A 26,383-nucleotide genomic window follows, 5' to 3' on the forward strand; every position below is an offset into this window, starting at 1 on the left:
TGGCTTATGTCTCTCATGCAGGGCTTGATGTAGTTCATGTGTGCCCTCCTCACTTGCATTGTGCTTACTGTGACATTCACTGCATAGTGCATGGCACATTCCGCCAGTCAAATCCTCTTGGGCATTCTTGTTCTATTGTCCTACGGTGATTCAGTGGTCACCCCGGTGTGACAGGTGACTGCACCCACAGATGTGTGTGAGAGTTGAGTGGAGCTGTGGTGAGAGTGGTGAGAGTGTCCACATTATGTGTACGCCCCCTGGACATTGATGTGTGTGAATGTTTCTTGTCATGTGGATGAGTGTCTATGTGGAGTGTTGCACCACAGCTGCATGGAGGAGGCAACTGCTCAATCCATCTGATGTGTGAAGTGAGCCGTGCTGTGTGTCTGACTTGCTGAGCTAGCCCCACACCTGTGACCCCCCGTGGCAAGTGGCACATGTGCAGAGTGAGGTTTGCATCCGCTGTTGCCAATGGCAGGTGATTGATGTGTGCCTGTGTGTGTCTGTGTACTCTGCTGAGGTTTCGTCAGTGGCATGGGGCATGTGACTGCTTTGTGTTGCTGTCCATCAGCCTTGTGTTGCTTGGGATGCACAGTGTGTGCCATGATCAGGGATTGGTTTGCACCCCTCATGCCACTTGTGTACTTACTATGCCATGTAGTGCATTGCTGTGTCCCCAGTGGAAAAAGTCCCTATGACTAAGGTGCTATTACTTGCCAGCCTACTATGCCCTGTTCTACAAATCTAAGATGTTCAACTGTGTGTCTCTGTGACATGGTGCAGGTGCAGTGATGTTGTCCCACTTTGTCATTCACTCAGGTATCCCCCTACCACAAGGGGAAGATCTGGAATAACGCCGTCAAGGCCGTGCAATCGGCGGAGGGTCGCAGTTGGCGCCTGCCACAAGTGAGGAAGAGATGGCAGGATATCCGGTGCTGGACCCGGAGGATCGCCCAGGTAATGCTGAAGGAGGAGGCTCCTCGCAAGCATGGCGGGCGCTGGCGCCTGACCCACCAGATGCGGCGTGTCCTGGCGCTGGTCTTCCCTGACCTGGATAGGCGGATACAGAAGTTACAGCAGCAGGAAGGGGGTAGGTACATGTGTGTTTGTTATGTGTCGCCAGCTTTTGTTGCTGCTCAGTCGCCTGGAGACACTGCCAGGGTATATATGTGCAGTGCATATCCTGTTCCCCCACAGTCAACCTGTGCTGTTCTTCCTCCGTTCCCCTCCTTGACATGTGTTACCTGGTCTGTGTGTGATCACTATTGCACATGGTAATCTAGGCTGCCAGTTTATCAAGGTGCACACTGCTTTCAGCATCATGTGTGGGGGTGGTCTGCCCCTGCCCTGTCCTGTACAGTCATTAGGGGGTATGTATTTGTTGCCACTGATGCTGAGTCACAACATAGGAGTGTGAGGTTTCAAATGAACAGACTTGCTGCATGCATTACCAATGCTGTGGCCTCAGACATGATGTGCATGAGTGGGATATTTGCATAGTGCCGGGACGGTTGCTCCTGTAACAGTCAGCTAATTCCAGGACCATGGAGCAGTGTGCACACTACAGTCCCCTGTCACAGCCTGCCCTCCTACTCATGTGTGTCATCCAACACTGTGCACATTCACTGTGTGTTCATAATGGCTCTGCCTCTGTGGCATTGTTCCATGGCCTAGGTAGTAGTTTTCACATGTGTGATACATTTGCCCACTGGACAGGGATACAGCAGTTTGCTTGTGCATACTCACACTGGCAGTGCCTGTGTGGCTATTCACAACAATCTGTTGATGTTTGTTTGTGACCAATATGTTTCGCCAGCCCTACAAGGTGATGTCGTGTTAATGAAGCTAGTTTTCAAGCACAGTTATTGTAACCCTGAATAAGAGCTTTCACTTCTTGATTGGTATCAGTCACATTGACTCAGGTATGGGTTGGTGTGTGCGGGAGGGGTGTACATCTTCAACCCTGATGTTTTATTGCCAGTTATGACTTGTGTGTGATGATTCGCAGTACAGAAAGTCATCGTGCAGTGCCCCCGTGATGTTGGCCAGTGCTTGCTGTTGGTGCTTCATTGCCTGTGTCAGTTCTTGGCAATCATGTATCCTGCTTGGACATTTTTGGCACATGTTTGTGGTTCAGATGCTACACAGTTGTGACTTTGTGTGCTGACATCTGTGGGTACATTCTGGCTTGCCATGAGAAGGAACCCACAGTACAGCTAGGCTTTTTTGCTAAACAATTGCAGGCCCATTAGCTTATGCATTGTCCTGGGTGTGGACATGTGTGCCACTCCAGATGACAGTCAGTAGGTCATATGTGTAGCCAACTGTGTGATCAGGTGATGGATAGCCATGTGACAAATGACATTATTCAAGTTGTTTCTCTGGGAAAATGTCCATTGGCACTCACTACACCTGTCAACATGTCTCAATGTTTTATATGCTTGACCTTGTTGTTTGGTTGTGAAGGACAATGATGTGCCTGCATGACAGATGTCTCCCACGGAAGTGCACAAGACACCACCTTTACACTTTCCAGGGACACGCTGGCACATTTTAAAGTAAGGCACAGTTTGAACAACACTTGTTTGGAGTTCATACATATACATGTTCCCACAGTGTGCTAGCATTTGGGTTAGTCCTTGGTTGTTGCTGATACCAAATTACGAGTGTCAAGTCATCCAGCCACCCTGGTGCCATGTATATGTACTTACTGCTACGCCATTTCTGCCTAACAATGGCTGATTTGAATGAGTCTGGCAGCTCAGACAATGACTGTGTACATGTAGTTTGGTGTGCACCCCCTTGTGTGACTTCTGCTATACAGACACATGTGTGTTGTGTTCACAGAGTGCCACATTCACACATGCTAGATGAAGTAATCTAGAAATTATCCCAAGGGCCACACTTACCAGTGGCCCGCAATGTTAAGTTAAATAATATGCAGTTGGCAACGTAGAAGGTTCAAGCGTTTATTGGCCATAATAGAACTCTATATAGAGGAGCCTCATCGACCCTCACCCATCAGGTGCGCCGAGGAAGACTGACCACTTACAGTCAAAACCAGACAGATATACTTTCAGTGAACACATGAAGTCAGCACATGGAAATCTACAAGTTGGCTCACAGAGAAAGGAAGGTCCATATATGGCACACATTATTAGCTCAGCTCAGGCATGGGAGTATAGGAATGTGCTTATCATAGGCTCAAGGCCAGACACGGCCTTGGGCCTCAGAGACAGTTCACTTTCAGCTGCTCTCAGTAAATCAAACTCCAAGAGGGAGGGGGAACTGTGCCATGCACGGAGCTACAGAACAAGTGTCTGCATCAGAGGTCTTTCTGCCATTAACAAACCTCTATTTCTTATAACAGAAACATACGGAAACATCCATATTATAGACTTAACTGGAGGAAAGCAATGTAGCATAACAGGTCTCTTACTGAGAAGGCAAGAATAAGATAAAAGCTTCCACATTTCAGAAACAATTCTATACACCTGAAGCTTGCACATTACAAAGATGGGTTGCAGCACATGAATAACAAACTGCAACTTCATATTGATTAAACATCATAGATACATTGTGCTAACATTACATTGTACGAACAAGCAGAATAAAACATTTGAATCCTACAGAACGGCCCTTTTAGCACAATGTAGCTAACACACTGAATTAAGCTTAAAAATACCTTCATCTACCTGCATCATGTCATATATTTCCTTCTGTGCTGATTGAGTACTTATCTTTGCTGGGTTTATTTTAGGTTCAGGGAGGGCAAGACGAATTCCATCAGCACAATAAGAACAGCAGGCAGGTCCACATTGTATGCAGGCACAACAGGTGAAAAGGACACCTGTTATTCCTAAGAGAGTCATGAATATTTTCCATCCCCAAGTGGTAAGGAGACCCCAAAGCCAACCAGAAATAGACCAGGTACCTGTATCTGCATGAATTTCAGATGCTAGGCAGTGCAACCTTTGAATGGGATCGGCCCTTTTTGGCGTGATGTAGCCAATATTCAAACAAAAACTAAACAGAGAACACTCCCTCATCTGTAAGTGCCACTGAAACTAAGAATCGGACATTCCATTGTCTGCAGAGGGTGAGATCACCACTACTTTGCACTAAACCAACATTCATTTAATTAATCATGTCTCTGAAAGCCAAAGAGATGGCATGAGGAAAATTCAAATTGAGGCCTAAAGCCTAGGTCAACCTATACTCTTGGATGACATATATGGAATGATATGTTCTGCATTATTATATACAGGTACTCAGATACATTTTCTAATAAAGACATTCTCACATTATATACTTCTAACTGATTCAACAGAATGCACACATTGTTACACAAAATCACTGCCTTGCTCAAAGGAAACATTCTGCTCAAGGGAAAGAACCAGCATACTCAGTGAGGTTGAACCATTGGAATCCTACACTTCATTTTCATATCTGTTAAGGAAAATTCATGCTTCCCTCATTACATTTGGACAGGCATTTAGATGCATAGTACCTTGTTACTGTTCTCTCAAGATCTATCTCTGATGCAATACACTGTACCTCAGGACATCTTCATAACCCAATGTACTTCACTTTGGAGGGCGATAAATATTTGTATTACCATGATTAGGCCCATCTACCTATACACCTATAACAAGATTAGGGACAAAACCAAAGCATCCTCTACTAGACAGAGTGGGAAGCAATCCGTGGACCCTACAACTAATAGATACTATCATTACTCCCTCTGTGGCAGTCTTTGTGTGGGATCAAACAAGTCATATACATACTCCAGTGAGACAGTCACATTCCTCATTACTACTTTCAGGTGAAAAAGGGGGTACGTTTCATCCTAGGATGAGTTTAACGCTACTTCCACTAATCAGAACACTATTCTAAAACAGTGCCAGCAAAAACAGTAAGAATCAGTCTCATAACACCCAACTGCTCGTGCAAATACGACTATGCCCAGAGTCCGTTCGAAGCCTCTCTGGCAGGCTTCTATTGTTAATCAAGTCTGCTTCCATCATCATATTGGGCCTCTTGATCAGGCCCTCCATAAAAATAGTTCTTCGTAGTATCCGTTGGAGTGCCCTCCTGGCAAACACTCACAGCTCACTCGAAAGTCTCAATGTCTCTAGGCAGTGCACCAACATCTTTCCTCTGTGGCAGGCACTATCATGGACACAGATCATATTGTGCAGAAAGTTTCAAGTTCAGCTACACCCTCAGGCTCCAACACTCGTCATTCAGTGTCAGAGGACATTCGGGCTGCTGTTTAATGGGTACCACAATATAGTGCCTTTTGCCAATCGTAGATTCTCCGGTGCACTGCATTTCCGTTGATACGAAGGAAAAGGGGGTTGGCCAAAACTCAGGCCAAGGGGATCAGGGGACCGCGCGCTGTCAGAGGTTACTAGCACATGACAGGTAGAAAACTGAAGAAACTGAACGACGGCCCTGCCATCAACAACAGGGATCCCTCCTTTTTCGTACTTTTGCATTGAAATTCTGCGGCCAACAGGCCTCCTCCTTCTCTGATGTCCGACGCCATCCAATGAAGCAAGCACGATGCTGCAGTTGATGAAGCATTGGCAATCACGGTCCAATTTTACTACTTTCTGGGTGTTGAGATTGTAGGGCCAGGACATGTAGCCCTCATCTGTAGCTGACACTGATGGGTAATTAGGACTCATCTTTATCACCGTTCTGCAGGATATCATTCTCCCTTTTACTCTGGAAGATCCCGCAGAACCAAGTGATGCAGGAAATGTAACATAGTTGTTAATTTTCTTCCAAGTACAGAAAAACAATTCCTAGTATTTAACAAGGTGACTGAAAGCAGGCGGCCTGCAATCTTTGAGGGAGTGGCCATACGCCATGGGACTACTCTAAAATGTACTGTTTTTCAATTGGGCACTTTCTAGTATCTTCTGTCATCTAGGGGTAGATAGCTACAGGGGAATTCTATCTGTATGTATGTCTTCACACATAGTAGCATCGTATAATGGGGTAAACATCTCTTGAGATACTACATCTGTGTGCTCCTATAGTTCTTATCTGGAACATATCAAAAAGGAAACGTATGAAACGACTTATCAGAGGCATACAGATACCTTTCCTTAAATAATAGTGTATTAGGTGCATGATGTAATGCAGACTGATGATCAGAAATGTGGTAACAAAGGACAAGGACTAGAGAGTCCTGGTATTTCCACTATTGAAACCCATCTGATCCCACCAACATTCAAAACAGCAGGAACATACAGGTAAGAATCAACTGAAATAGGCATTGTAATTATGCCATGTTCCAGAAATAAGCGTAAGGTATTCTCTATTGAGGTGAAGAACTTGTCTACTATAGTCCAAGTGGACATAAACCCATCTGGTCATACAAAAATAATCATACATGATATGGGGGTCCATGGTACATAGCCTGGGAATGCGTACTACTTGAACAACGTACCAAGGGCTGCACGAAGACAAAACTGCTTTTCCCTAATCTAAATTACTCAACATCAGCTCCTAGTAAAGACTGTGAGTGTATTCACACAGACTAGTTAATGAAGAACTAGCGATGTCGCCTAAGATTAGTAGAACAAAAACTACCCACAACTAATTCCCCTTAAAGATCACAATAAAACATGAGAAAAGGGAAGTGCAACATACATATTACCTCGGCTTAATTTCTAAGGGAGCTAGCAGGAAGCTAACCTCCTCCTCCCTACATATTACCCTGGCTTAATTTCTAAGGGGGCTAGCAGGAAGCTAACCTCCTCTTCCCTCCCCCCGGTTTGACAGGAGGAAATCTGAAACAGATTTCAATGCTGTCAACACTACCAATCCCTGTGTGTAGCAACTGGGCATAAGCAAAATTATAGGAGATACATAGCACTTTTGAAATGGCAAGAAATCCTTCTAGCAAAATGTACAAATCTCATTGCCTTAGCTTATAGGCTGGCCAAATGACATCTCATATGCAAATGTCCCTATTATGTGATACTACACTAACCTGAAGTCAATCTTAATGCTAGGAGTCCATAATATGAATTTTAAGCTTCCTAAATATTTTAGAAAACAAATTTTTAAAGCACTTATTAATTTTAATAATTTCATAATTAATAATTTATCTGTTAAAGAAACCAATCGTTTTTCTATAATTCCACCTATAAAACAAGCTGCATCCCTCGCCTTTCATATTCAAATGTCTCTCTTCAGAAGCTTAAGCACAATAGCCTAATTTGAAAACATGACAACTTTTTGTGCCACCATTCACAAGAATGAGCTTATAAAAAGAAAACTTTAAGAAAAGGAAATCCTGTCAGATATTTTCTCATTACCCAAAATACTGAACCTCATTTGTGGAAACCCTTTACAGCATTCTAAAATGCAGAGTTTTCACTCTGAGGGAGTCTTAGCTAAGTAAACATTCCTGTTCCGTTTGTGGCCTAAAAAAACCAACAGCAACAGCTGTTTTGCTCATCAGCAGTAAAAACGCTTCTCAGGGTTATAACAAGATCATGGTGGCAGTCTTATTTAAAACAGACATTTCAAGTGTTAAGATGCGGGTGTAATACAGCAAAATCCACTGTATTCAGATGATGTGTTTACCCATTAATATTGAATACAATGTATTTAAAGAAAATTATTTATAATTATCTATTTTATTATAGAACACGCAATTTCGTTTTATAAGGCCTTTTATCCCCATATAAAGAATATGAAAAAGAAACCTGATTTCCTTTAAGGAATCAAAGGCATACTTATACACTTCCAAGGAAACAGAACAGGATTCAGGTCACCTTTTTGCAGGGGCTACAAATCATAATGGTTCCATAATATCCAATCTGGAAACATATGACCGACGGCTGCCTGTCTATAAGAGAAGGGCAGTCATGGCTAACCACAGGTGACACATATTTTAGTCTTGCATAACCTTTTTTTGTTTTATTCATCTCCAATACCAATTAGACATACACTGATAACGTGTTGTCTGCTATTTTTACAGCATGATAATGATAATATCATGTCTGTGGAATTTAGTAATTTTGAACAAGTTCCAGCCAACTGCTGCACAGGGATTGACGTTGTCACGACCATCTCTGTACCGCACAGGAGAACTTGTATTAGTATTAACCCCTTCAGCGCTCATGACGGAGCCACTCCGTCATGAGCCACGGTCGCCGTGTGCTCATGACGGAGTGGTTCCGTCATGCCGCGGCCGTTGGCCGCCGCTCCTCCCCGCTGATTCCCCGCCTGTGCGGGCGATTAGCGCAGTGGGCGGAGTCATGACGGAACCACTCCGTCATGAGCACAGCTCAACCAAGGCTCATGACGGAGTGGCTCCGTCATGAGCACAGCGCCACCGCGCTGCCCCCAAACCCCCCCCAGCGGTGCGGCGGAATTCCCGCCGCAGCGAAGGGGTTAAAATAGAATTGTCAATATGACACAAAAACAAAACATACATAAAATAAAAAAATACATATGCCAAGCCATCAGTATACCAAGCACAGAAAGCATAGACAAATTACAATAGCATATATAAATGAGCAATGATGCGCAATTACTGTACCTATAGCTCAGAGTCGAACATTCTGGCCTGCTTAATTTGTCAGGCTTAAAATCAATAACTGATTTTCCTGCCTTACTCACCCCCATCTGACAGCAGGTCATCTTAATGATGACCAGCTGTCAGCTGAACTGACTGTGTCGTTTCTGACACACAGAACCAGCAAGAATAATCAAAAATGAAAAACACACGAACATTTCTTTTTAGAAAGGTGTTATGACAAAAATACATTTATTTCAACACAATGTACCCTGATTTCCCATTTGAAGGCGCATATTTCATTTTTCCTCTCATAGTTATAACCTTTTGATCACTTTGCCAATCCAACTCACGTGTCTTGTCAGCCTTAAAACCACCCAGAACAATCCATGAATGATCTGTGGGCAGAAGAAAAATACAGCACACACAAAAGAAAAACATGTCCCATAACAGACAAAATAACACTTATAACTTGTAATCAAAAGACAAAACATAATGCACAAAATAAATTTCCAGTACTTAACTGTTATCATCTTGTCAGTCAGCTGGTGACACCAGGCTACCTTAGTTTAACTTTCTAAAAAGTAAAATGACTTCACCGATATTCCATGTTAGCTTTTGGCCACAATTTCCACTGTGAAAATTAATTCTTAATTTGAAAATCGTTTTTATATAGGCATATAGCCCTTAAAATTTCAAGCAAGAGCATCATTTTACTTTTTTGTTTAGGATTAATGCAACATGTTTAAAAATAAAACAATCTTCCCTGGGCATTTGTTTTCAAGGCACTGCACCTTTTTCCTTTTTACCAAGGAAGGCTTCTTGAGTTTCGTTTCTCAGCTGCCCTGTCTTATCAGAGAAGCTAAAAATAGCCCCTCAGCGCAGAGCCAGCCACTGTGAGCACTCCTGGCCCCCACCTCCTTCCAAGGCTCTCCTGCTGCAAGCAGTACACATTTTCATGTCAGAGAAGCTTTCTAAGTAGTGATTTCACCTCCTGGTTTACTCGCTCCTGTTTCTAACCCCCACCTTACAGGCTTCAAGGTCAGAATCTGCCTTCGATTTCTGCATCGCATTCTGCGCTCTTTAGCCCCCACCTTCTCCTCACTCTGAAGCTGTCAAAGACAAAAAGTCTTCCCAATTCCATCTAAACTGCAATAATTCGCCCTATTGAAAAATTGTTTTTGATATACAATTTCTTTTCAGGGGATCATAATCTTATTTTTCTAATCTCAGATTAGTAAAACGCTCACTGTGAATAATGTACAGCACATAACATACTAGCACACAGCAGCTATTGGCTATTACGTCACACAATGGTACTTATTTTATCAACCTCTAATAGGTGGGAGTCTCTGCAGGTTCAGCTTGAATCAGAACCTACAACCGTCTGGACCCAGCACATTGGCTCGCTGAACCACCAAGAACACAAAGCTGTATAGGAACCATTTGCAAATTCGAAATACCCACAATTTTTCTCAAGCTAAACTTTTAACTGATCCCTAAATACTTTTCATTAATACTTTCGTACATTAGGGGTGTCCTCAAATCACAGGGGTTGCTCTTTCTCTAGCTACACCCCTCTCAATTTCCTTTTGCGACGCATTGATGGTGATGAGACCAAATTAAACTTACTCCTCCACAATTTCACTTCTCAGAATTCTTTCACATATTCACAGTCATTCAATCACACGCTTTTTCCAGTGCTAGCAACATCCAAAACACAATTTATCACACCACAACATTCTTATTCACTAATAGCTTACTTACATTCAAATGAGCAATCTTACCAACATACAATCTCATATCTACATGGCCATGTTACACACACTCCCATATTTTATACTGCAGGCATATATTCGCCACTCACACACATTTTCCAACACGTGATTGAAAGCATGAAAATAGCCGGCGCTATAACCAAAACAAAACGCAAAATAGGTGTCAATTTCAAATACCAAAATGACATGTACATTTCCTACACAACGTTTTCTGCAGTTCAACCTATCCAAACTTGATGCATCCAAACAAACGAACCGAGCCCGTCGACTCCCGTTCGTGGAGAATTATTCAAAAAGGACCAACAGAATCACAACAAGCAGTCTTCCAACAGACTGGCAAGAGGCTGTCAGACAGGGGTAACCACGAACTGGACTACGGACCATCCCTTTGCCTCCCTGGTTCACCACTGAGACTGTTCTGATGTGGTCCAAGCCACACCTCAGATATGTCTCATGGCTACCCAGTTACAGCCACAGGCTTTTCCGAGTGCAATCCGGCCATGTGTTACACACAGGTAACAACTAAGCATCTGATCAGTGTCTCCAAATCACAAAAGATCCGCGGAGTACCTACAGTCAGTCCCTAATGGACCACCCTGTAAGACCTCCGTAATTCTCCTAGGGTCCTCATGACCCCTAAAATCAAATACAGTTAACTGTTCCAAATGCACCGCTCAACAGCGCGTGTTTCAAACAAATGCATCGCTCAACAGCGCGTGCTACAAACAAATGCACCGCTCAACAGCGCATGCTTCAAACAAACAAATTACTCACCGGGTGCACCAAGGTACGAATGTTCATTCTCCGCTGCCAACTACTCAAAACCAACACGGTCAGCTCCTGGGTTAAGCTCGTAGGACCCCGGTGAAGGGCCACTAGCAGTAGAGGGCACTCTGATCGAGGGCGCAGACCAAAAATGGTAGATTTTCAAAAATTAGTATTTTGTTTCTTTTTTTTTCTCACTCACTTGACCAGAACACCCTCAATCCTAACCACCCGGTTACGGGGGAGGAAGGCCCTATCACGGTGTCCCTTCTGTGATCGCCAACTGAAGTAATCTAGAAATTATCCCAAGGGCCACACTTACCTGTGGCCCACAATGTTAAGTTAAATAATAAGCAGTTGGCAACGTAGAAGGTTCAAGCGTTTATTGGCCACAACAGAACTCTATATAGAGGAGCCTCATTGACCCTCACCCATCAGGTGCGCCAAGGAAGACTGACCACTTACAGTCAAAACCAGACAGATATACTTTCAGTGAACACATGAAGTCAGCACATGGAAATCTACAAGTTGGCTCACAGAGAAAGGAAGGTCCATATATGGCACACATAATTAGCTCAGCTCAGGCATGGGAGTATAGGAATGTGCTTATCATAGGCTCAAGGCCAGACACGGCCTTGGGCCTCAGAGACAGTTCACTTTCAGCTGCTCTCAGTAAATCAAACTCCAAGAGGGAGGGGGAACTGTGCCATGCACGAAGCTACAGAACAAGTGTCTGCATCAGAGGTCTTTCTGCCATTAACAAGCCTCTATTTCTTATAACAGAAACATACAGAAACATCCATATTATAGACTTAACTGGAGGAAAGCAATGTAGAATAACAGGTCTCTTACTGAGAAGGCAAGAATAAGATAAAAGCTTCAACATTTCAGAAACAATTCTATACACCTGAAGCTTGCACATTACAAAGATAGCTCAGTGGGTTGCAGCACATGAATAATAAACTGCGACTTCATATTGATTAAACATCATAGATACATTGTGCTAACATTACATTGTACGAACAAGCAGAATAAAACATGTGAATCCTACATAGACATGTCCATTTTGTAAAGGGTTGTGATTCTCCAGGAGTCACAATGTATTTATTTGGGGTGTCAAAAGTACTCACAGGTCTCTGAGTGTGGGGACCCCTTCTGCATTGGCATGTGGTATTTGGCCTTGGGTGTGACAATACTGTTTGTTTCCCAGTGAACAAGAGGTGGCATGCCTTCATAGTCGTGCTGTGCTCAAATGATCCCAGACACTAGCTTCTCATGATCTTGTGATTTCAAGTTATTTGCTGTTGTGTCCTAATTTTCATTGTTTGCAAGTGGCATGGTGCGTCAACCAACTGGGGAGTGCAGGGCTTACATATGTGGGGAGTATCCTAGATGTTACTCCTGATGCCTTTCCTGATATGCACTGTTGCCTATTTTGTTTGGACTCATGTGTCAGATGTATACAGGTGACTGATTTTGTCCTCTCTTCACCTTGCCCACAGCATCATCGGAGGACACCGAGGGAGACACCGGCACAGACGTGGAGGAGGGATCGAGCAGTGGTGCCACCACTGCTGTGGAGTCGGTGGAATCTAGTGGCACGGAGGGCAAGGGGAGTGAGGCGGAGGACCTGCCAAGTACCAACACAGACTACGAGGCAGACGGGTCCGAGGCTGAGCTCCCAGAGGGGGCGGAGGCTGCTCCCACTGCTGAAAGCACAGGTACATCTCTCGCCGCCCCTCCATTCCCATTACTGCCCTCCCACTTGCTCGGGTTCCTTCTGTCCGTGCTAGGCCACACCGTGTCTCCTTCGTGCCAGGCACCACACCCCCTGCCCCTGTCCCCCCTGCTGCCCTCACTGCCGAGTCTGTGGACATTCAGCGGCAGTTGCAAGTTGGGCAGACATTGATCCTGACTGTCCTCCATGGCCACACCAGACTGCTGACCCAGATGTTGTCTTACATGGAGGGCATGTCATCAGCGATTTCTGACCAACGGATGTTGCTGAGGTCCCTGGACTCGTCACTGACGGCAGTAGCTAGTCACCTGCAGCGCTGCCTCCCCCCCTACCCCTGGCCCATCCACAAGTCCAACACCCATGCCTGTCCCAAGCACACCCAGACATCCACACACACGCACCCCACCAGACACAAGCAGCACACCACCACGTAAGGGCAAGCGCACACCTCCTGACACGCACACTCAGGGGGTAGCAGGCACACCCACTGGGTCTGGGGCACACAGGCAGGCACGCAGCCACAGTCCTCATCCACATGACTCACTCCTCAGTCCCTCTGATGTCACTCCCCTTGGCTCCCCTGCCCCAGATTCGGAGAAGGAGGCCTACTTTGCTGGCCTGGGCCTCAGCCCCACTAGTTCACCTGGACGCAAACGGTCACGGCACTCCACCGGTAGGGGAGTTAAGTCCCCCAGCCCGTCCACCACCCCCCCAGTAGCGCTGCAACCCATCCCTCCAACCCCACCCCCCCTTGGGGCTTGTTGTTTCTCCGGGTGCAGGGGAGACGCTTGAAGAACTGGCAGAAGTATGCAGCGATGAGCTCGCCTCCACCTTTGGCGCTGTCCCACCCCCTGTGGTGGAGTCGTCCGTCCCTGCACCCACAACACCTAACCTTCCCCCTCCTGTCCCTGCGGTGCCTGGTCCTTCCCCACATGATGCCCCCCCCAGTCGACGACACAGTCTTGTGATGTGCAGGCAAGCTAGGGGAGACGCATGGCCATGTGTCCCCCCCCAAGGACTGATGATATGGACTGGCCATTGGCCTTTGTGAATAGTCTCGGTTACACATTATTATTTTCATGCTGAATAAAGCATTTTCTTTTTCGTTGGAAAAGTCTTGCATTTCAGGTATTGATGTTGATGCTGATGCTACAGGAGTTGGGGTTGTGGGCATGTGTTATGTTTCAGGGAAATGTTGTAGTCTGCTGCTCATGGGGTCGAACCTGGTATCTGCGTGCCATCACACGATCTCTGCAAAGATTCTTTGTTGTGTATGCTCTTTGTGTTTGGAGACATTGTTCCTCTGTGGCACCTGACATCTCCCCTGCAGAGAGTTGCACAATTGTTGTGTTGCCCTGTGTCTACATGTCCTTTGTTGGTGATGGATCCCTTCAACTCTGGCCATGCCTGCTCAGCAATGTGTCCAGTTGCATCATCTGTGCCATCCTTGGTACTCACTGTACTTGTGTACAGAGTATTTTGCCATGCCTTCATGGATAAATGGTCCCTTTTCCGCACAATGCATGTGTGTAATCCCAGCCTAGTACACATATGGTACTTGTTCTGCTGGGTATTTGAACACCACAATTGTGGCCATTGTATCTGTGGGAACTCCACCCTATTCCTTCCATGACAGACAACATCTTGGTGGCTAGCCCAGCACCTTAACATTTCTATCAGTCAGTGACATGACTATACAGTCTTGTGGCATGATCTCAGTGTGTGTATTGTGCTGCATCTGCCAGGGGTGGGTATGCATGTGTTATTTGTCCTCACACCCACATGTGGTGTGTCATGCAGTGGGGGTAAGACCTCCTTCCTCCTGGGAGTGGGACACTGCTGTCAGTGATGTGTTGTTATGGCACTATCATCATTGTCCTAAGTTAGGGATACGTACATTCACCCATGGAGCTGTGGTCATCTGATAATGATGTACACCCCCCCATGTCTCTGTCCACTGCTGGGAGTCCTCTGCACCCGCCCCCATGTCTCTGTCCACTGCTGGGAGTCCTCTGCACCCACCCCTCATATGTCTGTCCACTGCTGGGTGTCCTCTGCACCCACCCCTCATATGTCTGGGCACTGCTGGGAGTCCTTTGCACCCACCCCTCATATGTCTGGGCACAGCTGGGAGTGATAGGCACCCACCCTCATATATCTGGTCACTGCTGGGAGTGATAGGCACCCACCCCTCATTTGTCTGGGCACTGCTGGGAGTGATAGGCACCCACCCTCATATATCTGGTCACTGCTGGGAGTGATAGGCACCCACCCCTCATATGTCTGGGCACTGCTGGGAGTCCTCTGCACCCACCCCTCATATGTCTGGGCACTGCTGGGAGTGATAGGCACCCACCCCTCATATGTCTGGGCACTGCTGGGAGTGATAGGCACCCACCCCTCATATGTCTGGGCACTGCTGGGGGTCCTCTGCACCCACCCGCCCACCCACCCACTTGCGCCCTTGCTGTGGTACACTGCTGTCCTGGCCATACACCACCCCCAATTTACAGCTGATGTGCTGTACCAATCCGTACACCTACATCCGTGGCGTGTGTACGCCTTGTATCCATCATGTATTGGGGCTGTAGGGGTACGCGTGTACGGACCGTAGCCACGCTCTGGGGGCGTGTGTACAGTCCGTACACGCGTACCCCTACATCACCACTGCATTGGTGGTACGGCCCGTACCCACGCTCTGGAGAGCGTGGCTACAGGCTGTACCACCATTGTGGCGGTGACGTTGGGGTACGCGTGGTAAGGCGCGTACCCATGCTCTGGGGGCGTGGGTACGGGCCGTACCACCATAGTGGCGGTGACGTAGGGGCACGCATGGTACGGCCCGTACCCACGCTCTGGAGAGCGTGGGTACGGGCCGTACCACCATTGTAGTGGTGATGTAGGGGTACACGTGTACGGACCGTACCCACGTCCTTAGTGAGCATTGTTTGAACAAGTTCCTCTAGATTTTATTCTATGATCATTTTGTTTCTTTATTTCTTTAATGAAGCATTATCAGATGATCTTGTGGACTATCTCACTTCCTAAAAATCATGCTTTTTTGCTTTAAATGGAGCTTTGTTGTCTCTTGATTTTAACTGTTTGAAACACCTGCAGAGAAAACTGGAGAGCATTTGGAAATTCTAATTGACATTTTAACAGCCTACAGACTTTCAGGAATAGGGACCATCACTGTTAGCTTCATTTTGGAATAGTTGTGTAGATTCACTTCTGTTTCCATTACAAACACTGAAAACAGGGTCATCAGTTTGTCAACTGTTTCTGCAAGTGCTTTCCGTACAATTGCCACAAATCAAGATGTAAGAAGTTAATATTTAAATCACACTGTTTTGCAACTGTCTTCTTACTGTTTAGTTCTATTCTGTTTTTTGAGGGTTTCTTGTTTCAAAAGAAAATATTGAGTACCAATGCGAGATTGGATTTTCATGGGCATTGATTGCATCATGTTGGAACATAAGTTCCACAACTCTTTGCAGACGAAGAGTAGAAATGGGTTTGTGCACCTCTTCTAAAAATAGGTTTACCAATCTAAGGGATTCAAGCTTGATGAACAAATAGTAAACATTCTACCTTCAATGCCTGATTCTGGAGAAAGATATTTTTGAGGAAACTTAAAAGTAGAGGATTAGGAATTCAAAGATGGAGAGTGAGAAATAGACTTACTTCATCTTCTTGATCCTGTTGGTAGGGCAATTAGACAATGTACAGCTATTCGAAGAAGGGTGTACGATGAGCAAGGTCCAAATCATTTATGATAAAAATATTACAATCACTTTATCTATCTATCTATCTATCTATCTATCTATCTATCTATCTATCTATCTATCTATCTATCTATCTATCTATCTATCTATCTATCTATCTATCTATCTATCTATCTATCTATCTATCTATCTATCTATCTATCTATCTATCTATCTATCTATCTATCTATCTATCTATCTATCTATCTATCTATCTATCTATCTATCTATCTTTCTATCTATCTATCTATTTGTCAGGCAGTCTGACTGTCTGTCTGTCTATGTATTAATTCTCTCTCTAAGGGGCATATTTATAAGAAGCTATCGCCGCTGCAACATCAATCTTTTTGATGCAGCAGCAGCTGTTTTTTTTAACCATATTTATAAAATGACGCTAGAGGCCTTTAGCATCACTTTTCTACCTCCAGCACCTATTTTCCTTAGAGCCAGATCCACTTGCAGCAGGTTTTGCTAAAGATATGTAAGGTAGGCTTTCCCTCTTAAAAAGCATTGTGAAACTGACTCATCCATATTTAAAAAGAGTTTGGAAAACTGCACTAATTTAGAAAAACAGGCACAGTGGCCCAATAGCAGACGTTTTTTACCACTACAGAAAGGCAGGCATAAAAACGACCCATGGACACTGTTATAAAAGCAGAACATACCAAAATTCCTCTTGCAAGTTCAACCATGCCGTGGAACTACTTCTATTGCAGCTCGGAGCACTGAGAAGACCACTTCTACCACCATCGATGTAGCGCAGGAGAAGGGAGCTGACCTAAAACCAGAGGATTACCCTCATTGACCTTAGGTGGAAGTCATTGATCATTACAGGCTCAGGAGGGAGTTCATTTTTCACCTCCTTCACCAGAAGGCACCAAGGCTGCAGCCCACATCACAGCGGTGCACCAACATCCCTCCACAGGCCAAGTTATTGGCTGTCCTGCACATGCTGGCATCTGGAACTTTTCAACACACCACAGACAGAATTGCTGGAATATCACAGGAATGCTTCTCAATGTTCCTCCCCTCTGTCCTGGATCCCATCATAAGCCTCAGACACCATTACCTCTTCTTCCCCAACACCATGCTGCAACAACAGGAAAACAAGCATCACTTTTATGCCATTGTGGGATTTCCACCTGTGGTGGGGGCAATGGACTACACCCGTGTGCGACCTGAGCCTCCCGTGGCTACATCACACATCTTCCACAAGAGGAAGCACACCTATCGATGAACATGCAGGCAATCATGCATCATCTGAGCCTCTTCATTAATGTCCTTGCAAAGTACTTTAGACGTGCTCATGATTCCTTCATCTTCCAGCATTCCACCATCAATGAGTGCTTCAAGAATGGGACACATGGAAATGGCATACTGGTTGGTATGTACATCTCAAGCATATTACAGACCATATGGCAGTCAATTAACCTGGAATACATTGACATATTAATCTTGGGTCGAATGAGACAGTGTATACGTAATTGGTGTGGGTCTACATACTTGTGACATACTACATGGAATATGCTCAACACAATCCTGCATGTCACACATGCGGAGACCGCATATGTCACAGTGGGCCACATTTACAAGTGAACTGTGCATATGGAATATCAATGTTCATGATGCATGGATGAAGCAGCTCCCCAAATTACATCAATGTGGCAATGCAAAGTCTTTTATCATGCCTTTGCATGGCCTCATAGGAATGCAGTAATGCAAGCCACAGCAAGGTGCACCATTTATTCAGCTCATGCTAAGGACATGCACCATGGGCTTTACGGTGGCCTTTCCCATGCGACACCAATGAAGTTCTCACAGATTTGCACACATGCCATATTCAGGGACCCTGGGACTGTACGCAAATAGTGTGTCTCTCAAGAGGGGGGTTAAATGAGGATACATATTTATACGTCTCTTTGTCATGTCCATTTAATATGTGTCCTGCATTCCGCAGGACACATGTAATGAGGGAATTGGATCGATTGTGTGTTTTTTGTGTAGTGATGTGTCCCTTATAGCATGATGTTGTGTGAGGACACTAAGCTGACACACATGCAGCAGGGTGCAAAGGGGCATGATGGCACTAGTCACTACCATGTGACTGTGTGTATGCAGAGAAACCATGGATGTGCTGTATGTTAGGACTATGCCACAAACACAGTTGTCCCTCACAAAGGGAATAGGGGAGAAACAGTAAATATAGAAATACAATGAAATCTATTTTGTGTTATCCAGCTGGACAAGAATAATTTTAACCCCTTCAGTGCCCATGACGAGCTGGACTCGTCATGGGCCGCGGTTGCGCTGTGCCCATGACGAGTCCAGCTCGTCATAGACCCCGCCCGCTAATGCAACGGCCGGCACAGGGCGGGGAAAGGGGTGGGCACTGAAGGGGTTAATATAGGAGAATTTGTGACACAACAATAAAGTGGGAACACAAACTCTGTATCAATCAGAGTACGAACAAAGAGAAAAGCTCAAGCATATAATAATGCTTGGAAAATAATTCCTGGTCACATTGATACTGGCGTGACCGATTCGGCCAGTGTCAAGGCGTGATTACCTCAGCCCGTACCTTATATTTGACCGCTCATCTGAGCTAATCATCTCATGCTGCCTGAAAACACTCCCTTGGCTTGTGTCCAGCAATTGCTTGCCTTCCATTTATTAACGGTCAACTGCGGGTCCCTCTGCCTCGCAGTCTGCATTTATCTCAGGCATGTAACTTTATGTCCTGATGATGATCCCACCATTTCATGCATGGGATAGAAATGTTGTTGACTCCTTGACACCTTAACACAATCATATGTATCATTTTAAAGTACTTGGTGTTTTTCTTCATTTATGCTTGCCAATTCGATGAATTATTTCCCAAGCATTATGATATGTCTGAGCTTTTCTCTTTGTTCGTACTCTGATTGATACAGGGTTTGTGTTCCCACTTTATCGTTGTGTCAAAAATTATCCTACTATTACAATTAATTTTGTCCGGCTGGACATCGCAATATAGATTTTATTGTATTTGTATATTTACTGTTTCTCCCCTATTCCTTTTGTGAGGGATCACTGTGTTTGTAGCATATATGTACCCAAGCTCCCTGACCAATCCCATTGAGCCCCCTTGTTTTTTAATAAATGTATTTTAGGACTATGCGCATTCCACCCCTTCACTTTGGCTGCTGGTCAGTGCTGCTAGATTACATCCAGCGCTGCCAGTGGCAACAACTGCTAATGAGGCTGTGTGTGTGCATTCAATAGTGTCAAAGAACCTCACTAATGCAACATCATGTGAAATGCTGTGTCCAAACACCCTTTTGAATCAAGGGAATCCCTGTGTTTAGTCTTTGTGTCCACATGTAAATCCCATGGTCATGGGGAATGAGATGTGTCCCATATTGTGAAACTGACAACATATTGTCATATTTCAACCTTGCAAGATCATGTCTACCATGCAACACTACATTACTTGTCGTATACACACATCACATCCTATTTGCACACCATTTTGTTGTGCACAAACCACTCTATCTATCTGTCCTCCAAGGCTCCGGACTGTGCATCAAGGTGCAGCCTCATGCACAATCTACATCTCCCATGACAGCCAACAAAACAGTCATCTTGGTAATATTTCACCTGTCTTGGAGAAATGCTGCATAGTTCATGTCAGCTCAGGCACAAAGTCTGGATACTGAATCATGTGTAAAACATGGTCTACACTCACCATAAGTAGTGTGGGACTATAGTGTAGCTAGTCTAGCAGTAGCAATGTCCAGCACAAGATTAACACATATCTCAAACCCCTTGTGTATTGTAACCATAGTGAACACTGCACTATCTTGTCCCACATTGATATCCACTCACTATCGTCCCCATGGTACTACACATTGAACAACATTGACTCCAACTCTCAATGTCAAATATGTGTGACTGAAGTGCGCCAAATCAGCTACTCTAGTTACATGTTTTAAAATCAGATATGTATCGGCTTAGGTATGGCAATGATAGCCAAGAATAGACACAGTAGATGCATGTGAGAAATGTGTCTTCTCAATAGCTAATTGGCTCTCTTTACTGGTGAAAAATCATCACCTGCATGCCTCTGGCACTCACCAGTATGACCAATAGTAAGTGAAACACAGAGGATATCACACCTGTATGTGTAGCGCACAATCAGTCATTTCCAATCTCTACTAGCGTATATGCCACAAAATGTCATAGCACATCTCTTACAGTAAGCAAGGTGTATGAGTCTTTCAGGACGCATAAAAGAATGTACATGGGGCTGACTGCTCAACAAGCCATCAGCAGTCAGGGGGAAAATGGCGGCAGCTGGTTAGAGGCAGTCGCAGGCTTGCGTCTCTCGGCAACATGCGAAATCGCTGAAGGAGGCCAGAACGGCTAAAAACGGGAAGGCAGCAAGTATTTTTCAAAATGGGCATCTTTTTCTACTCTAGTAACCTTTAGGGGCTTGATGAGCAAGTGAAGTCGTTTGGATTTGGGAGTTGCAGTACTACGGCGCTCAGGAGCAAGGGCGTCTTGGAGGAGGCAAAAAAAAAAAAAAACCTCGACGCAACTGGCTGGCGTCTTTCTTTTCCTCGGTCTAATGTTCGGCGCTTAACGCCTGATACAAGGCAGCGGCAGTGGGGTTGGAGCTGGAGGCTCGTGGAGGGCGATGGTATAAGCCGCCGCCGGACTCGCGGTGAGGAGAGGGGTCGCAGCAAGAGTTGGGATTAGATCGGCGAGGCTGTTTGTGGAGCCCACTAGCCCCTCGCATTGGGGGAGCAACGCTAGACTCGATCACTTGCAGGATTTCCCAGACACAAACACGCCGGGAGGAAAAAAAGGACAGGAGGAGGCTGAATCCAACACATGGCGAACTTCAATGACTCAGGTAAGGAGAAGGGGGAGAGACTGGGGGCCCAAACTCCATTTTGATAGGGAAAAGGGGGTTCAAGTAAATCAGAGCCCACAGCTAGACAGCAACAAAATTAAACCTAACAGGTATACCCTCAGAAGTAGAGAGATTTGGGGGAGGAGGAGAGCTTCCCCTGAACTAGACCCCGCAGCTCCCATGAACACGGCTACAATAGATAAAAAGCAAAGCGCTAAAATAGAAAGAACTACCAAGAAAGTAATAACCCCAACTTCCATCACGGCTGACAAGAAAGAAAGGAAAAATCCGGGCAAAGCAAAAGCTAATAGAGTTACACCCTCACTAAGATCCTTCTTTAAAGCTCAGACTGCGCAACTCGTTGTCGGGGGCAAAATAGATCAGCCAGAGACTGATATAGCTTTAAAAAAAGGAGAAGCTAAATTACCTACAGCTGAAGGCTCCACCATACAGATCCCCCAAAAAAATAATAAAAATGATAAGGAAAGAATGGAGCCATTGGCACTTGAAAACAGATATGAGCTTTTAGAGCTGGAGAATAGCACTACTGTAGATGTGCCACCTTCCATGCCGCCCAAACAGGACCACCTTAACCCTGGGGGAGAGGTGAGAACCCCCCGGACGATTAAAATTCTATAAATGGTACAGATGCAGTAAAAGTTGGAGGGGTGCCCTCCCTTACAGAAGGGGTATTAACAACTCTACTCACAGAAATCAGAGAAAAATTTGCGGTTTCAGAAAACAATCAACTAAAAATACAAGCAGTTTGTGAGAATTTTGAAATTAAACTGAACGCAATATCTGATAGGGTGGGAGCTGTGGAGGGAGCAGTGGAAAATTTAACGAAACAAGTTGACAAAAACACTCATGAGATACAAGCATTAAGAGGAGAAGATAGAGCTCTAAAAGAAAAACTAGAAGTTTTAGAAAATGCCACAAGAAGGAACAACATTCGCCTCTTAAATGTCCCGGAAGATGTAGAAGGTAGCGATATAAAATCATTTGTTATCAATATCCTATGCGATATTCATCCCGATTTAGATAAAAATATCTTGGAGGGAGATATACAAAGAGTCCATAGAGACCCTTACTTTAAAAAAAACGGGAAGAAAAACCCCAGAAAGATCCTGGTTAATTTCAAATCATATACCTTAAAGGAGAAGATCCTAACAGGAGGTCTGAAAACAGGAGAGTATAAGAGATCTGATTGGTCCCTCCGAATTAGATCGGATATATCCCATTTTACAATGGGAGCTGGGGAAATCATTGCAGGAATTGAAAACTATGGGTGTTACAGCGGCTTTACGGTTCCCAGCATCTCTGAAGGTTATGTGGGATAATAAGATGTACATTTTTAAAGATCCCGAAGAAGCAAATGCCTTTATAAATCGAATTAAGAGCTCCTCAGCGAAATGAAATAAATACTTGTATGTCTTGAGCCGAGACTGAGCCTGAAAATAGAGGAATTCCTCTAGTAGTTGAAAGGGAGGTTTCCCTATGGGGTGGGGTGGGGGGATGGAGCCCACCTATAAATTGGAAATGTTGTTTATTTTTAACTTGCACAGGGTGGGGAGCATATGGGAAAAAAACAAAAAAATTTCCTCAGCTGAAGTGGCAATCTCCAAAACACATTCAGTTTATCTCTATCCTAATCAAAACACTGAAAAACTTAATATAGAGTGTTGTCGAGGATGAGGAAATTTGATTTAGAAATAATGACGTGGAATGTAAACGGTTTGAGGGTACCCAGAAGGAGAAACAAGATATTGGAATTTTGAAGAATGTCCGAGTGTAAGATCTTTCTTATACAAGAATCTCATCTACTGAGGGAAGAATGGGAGCTAATTATAAAGCAGCATAGGTGGATCGAACATTGTATCTGCACAAACCAACCTTACACTTCTAAAGGCTCCGCAATATTAATCAAAAAATCAGCATTGGCAGTGCTGAAAGAAAGTATTGTGGATCCTGCAGGTAGATGGGCGGTGGCAAAAATAAAAATAAATGGTTATGGAATGTCGCTTGCAAGCTATTATGGCCCCAATTGGGATGATCCGAACCCACTATATACATTGATACCCCATTTATTAGAAGTCGATAATGATATAATTTTAGGAGGGGACTTTAACTTGGTCTTAAATCCAGGTAAAGACTCGACTTCTTCCAGAGCTGTATCTACCACAGCAAAAATGAGAAGAGCCTTAAGACAGTTAATGGTGGATATAAATCTAATAGATATATGGAGCGAGATGCTGGCTAAATCCTAAACAAAAGGCAGCAAGTTCACTTTTCATAACACAAAATGCGGCCATAGATCAAGGATTGATTTTTTTTAGTAAGTACAACATTTTTTCGTAATACGGTCCTAGTAGCTCATGCCCCCCAACATATGTCAGATCATTCCGCAGTTATTAAAAAAGCAGCTATATGTAAGACTCAATCATCCCGAAGGTGTACCATAAATAGAACATTATTGTTGGAACGATCTATTATTCAAAAACTAAATATAGATACTAAAGAATTTTTTGAAAATAACTTAGATTCTGCAGCACCAATCAGTATGTGATACATATAAATCTTTTTTGAGGGGGATACTATTAAGCATAAATTGTAATCAATCTAAGAAGCAAAAAGAGGAAACAGGAAAGTTAGAAATGGAGCTACAGAAACTGTATGAAAACCTTGAAATGGACGAAGATAATGAGAACATCCTAAATAGCATAAAATCAGTCAAGTGTAAATTGAATAATCATTTAGAAGTTATATTAAAAAAGAAATGGGAGGCCAGTAAATTGGCTCATCATGAATATGGGGAAGGGTGTGGCAAGCTTCTCGCTTGGAAAACAAAAACGGACCAGATGAGAAATATGATAAAAGATATACGTTCCCACAAAAACGGGCTCATAGTCACAGAAGAATCAGAAATTGAGGATTCCTTTGTCCATTTTTATGAAAGTCTATATCTGGGGGAGGAAAACCTGGACATGGGAGGAATGGAGGAATACTTGAGGGGCCTAGACCTCCCACTGCTTCGACAAGAAGATAAAGAATTTCTCAACGCCGCAGTAGAAATAGAAGAGATAAACCAAGTAATAAACTCCCTAAAAAAGGAAAGGCTGCTGGCCCGACTCTATCCCCAATGAGATCTATAATACACTTAGAGATGAATTAGCCCCAGTTCTTCTCCAGTTATTTAACGCATCCTTTTTAAATGGAGACAACACTCCCTCTTCATGGGATGAAGCAACAATCATAGTCCTCTTAAAACCGAATAAAAACCCACGTGAGTGCGAATCATATCGCCCAATATCACTTTTAAACTGTGATCATAAAATCTATTCACAGATTATTACAAAAAGATTAAATAAAGTGATAGATCCACTCATCCATCAGTACTAAAAGGGTTTCATGAAAGGGAGGCAGTTGAGCAAATTAACTTATGACCTAATTGGGGCAATTGACCTGGCGCAGACATATAAGAATCCCTTGGCGGTTATGACATTCGATGCCGCCAAGGCTTTCGACCGGGTCGATTGGTCATTTTTATTTAAAATTCTACAATGCTTTGATCTCGGGGATAGATGTATAACAGCAATTAAGGCATTATATAAGAACCCTTCAGCTAAAATATTGATTAATGGGAATCTAACTAGAGCAATACATATTGGGAGAGAAACGAGACAGGGTAGTCCCCTGTCACCGATACACTTTAATATGTATATTGAACCGTTAGCACACAATCTAAGATCATCTCAGAAAATCGTTCCCTTTAACTGTAATGTGTGGGAAAAAAGAATAGGCCTTTACGCGGACGACTTAGTTATATTTACTGGAAATCTGGAAAAATCATATGTGGGGATATGGCAGGAAATAGAGAACTTTGGAAAGGTCTCGGGCTACCTTCTCAATCAACAAAAAACAGAACTTATGAAGTGGCATATGGACTTTGAGAGCCCCTATGAAAAGAAGGAGATAAGTATTTAGGAATCCAGATTGTGCAAGATATCAACAAAATAGCGCAAGTCAATTTTGATAAAACAACTAAAGAAATAGCCTCCCAATTACAATAATGGGGAGCGCTTTCTCTCTCTTTTCAGGTTAAATATAACATTGTGAAAATGTCCATTATCCCAAAATTTACTTTTCTATTTAATGCTATCCCCCTAGAGTTCCCAAAAATGTGGTTTGGGAAAGTACAGGGGCTTCTCTCAAGGTTTATATGGGCTAATAAATGTCCGAGGATTGCACGAAATAAACTTAGGTAAAAAAGGAATACAGAGGAATTGCAAGCCCTGACCTGTATTTGTACATGTGTGCATTCCAATTAAAAAACTTTCGACAATTAATGTTAGAGGACTGTATGTTCTCACCTCTCTTCAAAGCCCTCACAAAAGATTTCTCTAAACAAGCTGGGAAGTTTCTATTTAAATTCGGGAACCCCAAATTTTTCAAGAAAGTAAAACTCAAGATACTGAGTGCGGCAATAAAAATTTGGACACAAGTAAGACGAATTCTAAAAATCCCATACTATAACGAATCCGCGCCAATTTGGGACTCCCCTGGCACTCCGGAATGCTTAATGGACAGCTTGGCAGTTCCGTTGAGAAGATCTGGGATCAACACCTGGGGGCAAATTTTATATGAAGCTGAAATAATTTCCTGGCCTCATTTATCATCTATAACTAGAGGTTCGATTTCTAAGTTCAAATTTTATCAGCTGGCAAGTTGGATTAGATCTGCCGGGAAAGACGTGAAAGGGAACTCAAATTAGGCGTATAAGATATGCACTCGTAGTGGCAAAGAAAAAGAAGTGGCTGTCTGGTACTGGTTACTTGCCCAAGGTGGAGAAGAGGACCAGGCTGCATTTATGGAAATTTGGAAAAAAGACCTTCCGGATGA

The sequence above is a fragment of the Triturus cristatus genome, chromosome 7, assembly GCF_964204655.1.
Source record: "Triturus cristatus chromosome 7, aTriCri1.1, whole genome shotgun sequence".
NCBI lineage: Eukaryota > Metazoa > Chordata > Amphibia > Caudata > Salamandridae > Triturus > Triturus cristatus.